The sequence below is a fragment of the Triticum dicoccoides genome, chromosome 6B, assembly GCF_002162155.2.
Source record: "Triticum dicoccoides isolate Atlit2015 ecotype Zavitan chromosome 6B, WEW_v2.0, whole genome shotgun sequence".
Lineage (NCBI taxonomy): Eukaryota > Viridiplantae > Streptophyta > Magnoliopsida > Poales > Poaceae > Triticum > Triticum dicoccoides.
In genome coordinates this window covers 16314764-16322671 of record NC_041391.1, presented here as the reverse complement: position 1 = coordinate 16322671, position 7908 = coordinate 16314764, and positions in this window count along the sequence as shown.

Sequence of the window (7908 nt, the reverse complement as noted above, 5' to 3'; positions counted from 1 at the left end):
TCGGAACTCGATGAAATTTTTGCATGGTTGTTTTAGACTTAATTCTTCATCATTCCACCAAAGAAATCGTTTAAGCAACACTCGAGGAGGCGGTGGCGGCGGATACGAGTTTGCTGTCCAGAAAAACAGCACGGTCGCTCGAGGACAATGTTGATGTTGAGCCCCCGAGATCTATGGATGACTCCTCCATGATCTCGATAGAGATCGGAGTTGATGTTGATGAAGGCCCTCATCCGAACATGACGATCGGAGGTAGGGCGCAGTCCTCGGTCAAGCCAAGGTGACTAGTCGAGCTGGTGACGAAGAAACCGACGTCGTAGTTGACCTGCAGTCGAGCCATTGATCCTTTCGCCGATCACACAGCGGAACTCTCAATGAAAGCATCAATGTCAGTGTCAAAAATGGCGGATCTCGGATAGGGGGTCCCAAGTTGTGCGTCTTAGGATCAATGGTAACATGAACACGGGATTTTACCCAGCTTCGGGCTCTCTTGATGAGATAATACCCTACATGCTGCTTGATTGACTATAATGAGTATAGGGGTTACAAGAGTTGATCTACCCTGAGATCGTATGTTGTGGTCTAAACCCTACAGGTATGATGAGTAATATCATAATGATCTATCGACTAGCCTGACCTCGGTTTATATAATGTACAAGAGGCCTAGGATAACAAGAGTCCTAGCCGAATACACCGGTGGGGAGGAGTCCTTGTCTTGATCACCAAGTCTTGTGGAATCTTCCTTGTATGCGGAAACTTTCCGAACTGGCCCATGAGTATACAACCATGGGGGTCCTCGGCCCAATCTAACTGATCGGGGGATGACGTGGTGAGTACCCCCCAGTCCAGGACACAGTCAATGTCTTTATTAAATGGGTTGCCATGCCATAATTCAAATAGATGATGTGTATGTACTGTAAACATGATGGCATGATATAATTCAAATATATGATTTATATACTAAGTAAGTAAGCAGATGGCAATCCATATATGATGTAAAAACTAAGCAATGCAAGACAACATGCATGACATGCGTAATATAACCCTGCCAAGTTTGAGCATAGACCTCAGGAGGGAAATAGGACTGGTCATCAGTGTCTAAATCCTCCTCTGAGGAGCTCTCTGTAACCAGCAAGATGTCTGCTTCAGCAGGTAGCATTGTCTGCTCTGAATACCTTGTTTTCGCTCCAGATACTTCCATCACTGCTTCAAATGGCTGATGCACAGGAAGAGTAGTTGAATATACAAACGTTGTCGACAAATGGAACATGTAATACAAAAAAATGATAGCATGATATAATTCACATACATGATGATTGGCTAAACAGCATGGCATTGCATAATTCACATATATAATGCCTTTGCAACAATATAGCATTGCAGAATTCACATATATAATGTCTTGCAATAAGATGGCAATACATAATTCACATATATGGTAATCAGACACTGAACAGGTGGCATTCACACAAAGCATGTCTAAACTAATCAAATGACATAGCAATGCGAGACACCATACGCACGATATGAGCAACATAACCCTGCCAAGTTAGAGCATACACCTCGGGGGAGGGGGGGAATAGGACTGGTCATCTGTCTCTAAATCCTCCTATGGGGAGCTATCCGTAACCAGCAAGATATCACTACTAGGGAAAAGCCTAGCAGCAGCGAGGGTTTTAGGCCTATCCGTAGTGCGGGCAGGAGCACTACTGGTACGGCGCTATAACTAAAGGTTAGCAGTAGTGTGCCTCAACACACACTACTGCTAAATCGACATGGTAGTAGCGCTTCCCCAGAGGAGGCTACTGGTAATTAGTAGTAGCGCTTCTCCCTGCCCGCACTACTACTATTATTTCGTATTTTATTTCTTTTTTATTTCATGTTGTATTCATACACCTTTACACAAGTTTTCATACAACAGGATTTTAGAGATTGTTTTTACATCATAATGAGTTATTACATCACGGGGTGAAAGAACCGTGGACTAGTTTCAAGTGCATGTCCATCCACTTGAAACTAATCCGTGGTTCTTTCACCCAATGATACAATACATATCATCATCATCATCATATCATTAATAACTTATCATCATAATACATCATTGTCATATAAAACCTCCTCAAGATCATCGTTTTCATCAATGACATCACATAGCAAATTGATCACTAGTCGTAATCACAAGTACTCCTCATCATCAACTCTAACACATTTTACCACATAATAAACATATTGTACCTCATAGGACCTACTACATTCTCTTAGAACCTATTACATTCTCTAAGGTAAAATAGCAAAAAAGAGATAGCCCCTGACTCTCCATTATGGAGAATAGAGATTATCCTGTCTCCAATTCTTGCCTTTTGCTTAAGGTTACTTCCAAGAACTTCCTTGCGAATGTCCAAACATTTTTTTCATTCTTTGATGAGCATGTGTTCACCGTTTTTAGAAATACGATATGCATAGGTCAGCTCCCTAGATTGACCTGGCAGTATGTTCAGAACTGCAAGGCGACCATTCAGATACATCAGATGAGGCACACAATCCATTGGGAGTTTCTGTTGAAAAACATAGTAATAACTTCGTAGTTAGCAATGATGTACTAGTTTTAGAAGTATGCAAAAGATGCACGGATGTCATAATAGTAAAAAATCTTACCAGGGTATCTCCATAGAAGTTACCGTGGTTCAACACGTGCACTAGTGGCACGTATTCACCATAATTTGGAGGAGTTCGATAATAGGTATTGTAATTCTCAAGATAAGTACAAAATGCGATCAGATGACTTTTCTCCTTATAAGTTAATTCGGAGCCATCAGTGTAGTGGGTTTTGTCTACCATCTTTCGCACATTCTTTGAAGAATCAAAATAAGCTGTCAATGGAAATAAGTTGTCAACTATTTTGAAATAAACAATATAAATTAGTTAATAACTATGTTTGAGAAACTCACATTGCGGTAGAATCGGAAGCGTATCAACAAGGACCCAAATGTCCATATTGTCTTGCTCGATGTCAGGATCACCAAGATCCATGGTGACAATCATACCCTCATAAAAGCCATACATTTTGCAAAGTGCTTCCCAATTTTAGCAACCAAAATGGGTTATGCTCTGAGAATTGTACATATTTACTTCAAAATCCATATCATGATGGGTCCTTAGGTGTATTTTCTTTGTTTCAAAATTTTCATGGTCTTCAAAACCCATCCTCTTCAAGACATAGCATCTTACATGGCATGGGATAAGCTAGTCGAATTGTAAAAAATGAAAATTAGACATTGAAATAGTTGAAGTCGTGCTTAATTACGAAAAAAACACTTGTCGTTGTTGCGTACCGTTTCAACATCGAAGCCTCCTCGAGCTTAATGCTGAAGCGCCGATCTTCGTCCAGCTCAAGGAACCTGCCGCACAGACCTCGATCATCATGGCACCAGCTGCACCCCCCCGGGAGACTGTCGTCGTCCGAGTACGATATTTCCTACGTTCATAATTCAAAGATTAAACTTGTACAATTAAATATATGTACTAAAAAACCTAAATTAGATCATTATTTTTCGAGAAAATCCAGGCCACTCGATATTTCCTACATATTCTAGCACAAGTCATGGCAGAATTCACGGAAAAATCCGGCATGACCTCTGCTAAAAAAGGACATATCGAGCGCCTAAAATTTGCCGGAACGGAAATTAATCAACACTCTGGCAAAACATAGGCCACTCGGAGGTGTAACCTGAACATGAACGGCCAATTGGGCAACCACATATCCTATTTGAGCAACACAAGATATACATGGATATTTGGCTGGTCTCACCTTGAGGTCGGAGGGGGTCGGTGACGGGGACGACGGCGGGGATGATGGAGGGGCTCCTTGATTTCTGCAAAAGCAAAAACCCAATAAGTTATCACTAATACATCCCGAATAATTGCTTAAACTAAAAAAATAACAACAAATATGACATGTTCAACTAGTCTATCTATACCTATACTAATTACAGACTCCCTAGAAATTATCACGTTAATCAGTAATTATGAACCGTTAATCCTGTGGGTCCAAATTATTATGGTGGAGATTAACCCAGCTAACACGAATTATTTTTGCTAAATTTGGCCTATTTTTTCCTTATAGAAATCCAAAGGATCCACGTCAATCACAACCTCCTTCACTGCCCGTTAAAAAACAAATAGCAATTTGAGCCTGTTTTTTTCTTATAGAAAACCAAAGGAGTCACGTCAATCTCAATCTCCTTCTCTCCCTGTTGGAAAAAACAATAACAAACTCAAGCAGATCTTGCGGCATGAAATCTCAACTACTACCACCTCCCCCCGAGATCTAGATCAAGATGTGGTTCTCCTTTGGTTTTAGCTCTCTGGATCAGGATGAGGTTCTGCTTTGGTTTTGAATTCAGTTTTTTTTCTTGCTTTCCACAGATTGATTCTCGAAGATCTCCGCAAGCTCTTCTCCATGGTTAGATTTATGCTGCTGATTTGGTTACCTAGCTAGCTGCGGCCTCGCGAGTGCATCTGCAGGATTACTGTCCTAGATTGGTTCGTCTGTTGATGTCCACCAAAATACGTGAGAATGTGTGTGTTCCGCCCAGATTCTCAAAGTGTTCTCCAATCTGGATCTTGACAGAGTTGGGTGATGGTGGAGATTTCATTCTTTACATCTTGCCAGTGGTGTAGCAAGATTTGTGCGAAGAGGATTTCAAGTCCAATAATTTGTTTCCTGACAAGTGTGTATCAAAGTCAATATGCAGGAATCGGTGCAGCCTCACCCTATCCCCAACTTCAACAACAATCACACAATGACCTGCAACCTACAGATTATTGGCTACATGCTAATGATAATTAACGTGTAGGTTAGTCTCCAAGGAATGAGCCTCGGATCTCTCCCCAATCTCTTCTCCTCCACTGTATATGTTCTGCAGTTTATTTTTGCACGTTACATGGCTGCCAACTCCCGAATAACTATGATGTGCCTCAGCCTGGCCATTGCCCCCCACTGCACCCGTACCTCCTGCAGCCATCTACTGAGCACGTACCTCAGTGCTTAGCAACTTCCAGATTGGAACAACAATGACCACATTACTACCACGAAGACCGGCAAGGAAGAGGTCGGTGATTTGTTTCGATTTCTTCTTGGAGTTTTGAACTGCTGACAGATTGATTTTTCCTGCTATCATCTCCTTTAATAGCTACGGGTGATGTATTGCATATTTTTTCATACAGATCAAGGTGCAAGACTATGGCGTGAGTTAAATTTTAGTGTGTCATGCATCCATATGATGACACCATGCGTGTGACATGCAAGCAGCAACAGCTTGCCATCCATCGACATAACAAGGACGAAGCCGACCCCCATCTGCATGCGTTACTCGCGCGGCACAATACAATAAACAATGCTGCCTATATCCCTTTTCTCTGGCCAGTTTCAAACATCCCTCTGTCTACCTGTTGGACCTGCTCGCCATGCATGTGTTTGAGCCACTGAGGTAATGTTTAGAGAAAATAGCTACGAATGGGTCTTTTCTTTTCTGATGATGGTAGACTTTCAAAGTTGAAAAGGATAAATCTATATATACAAGCTACCGATATATCCTTTGAACCAATGCTCAAGGTCCTATATTTAGGACGCAGTGAAATACATGGTATACTCTAAGTAGGAGTAGACTCTGTTGTGCAGATATGCTACATGCAGATTCTTATCACTGAAGTAAATCGCATGGAATATTTTATACTCACCAAGTAACAGTAACAATAGCTATCTGTTGTGTGTGTATTAAACAGTTTGTCTACCAGCCATTATTTTGTTATATGTACTTTAAACAAAACCGACCCTCATCTACCTCATGTTTACTGATACAAAATTAGTGCACATAAGTTCTGGCCCTCGATCCCATTTATTAGTTTGTTCTTAAGCATGTACTCCCTCCGTTCGGAATTAGTTGTCGTAGAAATGGATGTATCTAGATGTATTTTAGTTCTAGATACATCCATTTCTGAGACAAGTAATTCCGAACGGAGGGAGTACATGATAGGCCAAGTAGTAGTAATTTTTTTTCTTGCCAACTGTAGTTGACTAAATTCTAACATCCGCTATTTTGAAGGAACGCTCAAGAGCAAGCAGCTATAACAGTTCTTTTTTGTCCTATTATACTTGGATCTGATTTCTTCTAATGCTGTGCTACTCCTAAATAGTTCATGGTTTGGTCAGATTCATTCTTCTCTTCATTGTGTAAAATCTTCTCAAATTCCACGTATGCACCTATCTGAATATTATAATTTCTTTACTATTATAACTAGGTTTATTGCTTTCCTACTAGCTTTGTTCGGACCATGTTTACGCATTGGCTTGGATGAACAAAAGCCAGTTATTTGGCAAGACGCCCAGCTACAGATGGTCGTTTATTTATCAAGTATCTCATAAGTCAGAAGGCACACAAATGGACGTTCATAGTGTCAATCTGTATCTCCAGGTCGTGTGGTACAAAGGCCAGGATGGCTGGTCTAAGAATAACGATATTCTATGTCGACGATCAATGCCAGCATTTCCTTTTCTTATTAATTTAAATCATTGCATACATCAGCTTAGAGTAAAAAAAAATCTCTTCTAGCTTCTGGAGATTTCAAGATGAGAAAGATTGATAATGCAATTTCTATTTCCTGAATAATAAATTGCCATACAAGACACATTTGATGTACTGAATTGTTTTGTTTTCCTTACTAAAGTCATGTACTGTTTTATTTTATTTGCATAAAAACTATAAGGTCTCTCTAAATTTTAATAGGAGTACACTTAAGATCGGACTAAACATTGAATTTATACACCATTGTGGAGGTAACAAGGATAGTATGTTTACCAATTACACCCTTGGTTAAAAAATAAGCAAACTTGCCCATACAGAACCTAATTTTATCACTCATGAATTTTTTAACCCAAAAAGTTAGTGCTAACCACCACTCGAGGTTTTGCAAAATATATATTTCTTTCACACATGGAATTATGACTAACCATTTTTATCCATGTTGTAACTATGTTGTACAAATTTATCTAAATTTAGATGCATATATGTCTTATCAATACCAAACAGGATTTTTGTATAGGAATGCATCACCATTCACAAAAGCTACAGTCACATAAGTGGGCATGCACACTTACATAGGTTTAACCCATTTAAATGAGAATAGGAATTGGGATACAAAAGGAATTTGATGAAAAAGGGTTTCCCCCGCTTTATTTTATAAAGCAACCATCACCGATTACAACCGCGAGCCGATACAAAAGGAATTTCTCCATGCTCTTTTACATGAAGGGAAACAATTACATGTTTTCACTGACATCTTATTTGAAACTGAAGTTCTAAAGTTAGCTTAGAAGTTAACAATCTCATATGAATCATTCATGCATAGAAAATAAAATGCAACACAAGCTATTGATATATGACCAAATAATAATGCTATGTAGAATCATACTAGCCAGTGCAAACGCACGGGTTGTCGACTAGTTTTATTAATTCAACTAGTTCTTACTAAATATAAACTTATTATAAATAGAAAAAAAAACTAGTTCTTTCTCAAAATAAAGTAGTTCAACTAGTTATATTAATTATCTTACTAAAAATACATTAGTTCTATTAATTCAACTAGTTCAACTAGTTTATTAATTTACTTACTAAACTAGTTCAACTAAAACTAAACTAGTTCAACTAGTTTATTAATTTACTTACTAATTATTTTAAACACTTACTAAAAACAGTAAAAATAAACTACATTATACAATAGTAAAAAACATCTACTATTAACCATACTGCCCTAGTTAACTAGTACCATCACTACTACTAATTAACATCTACTACTACTAAAAATCATTATCTGTGAACCCTAAATTAACATCTACTACTACTAAACAAC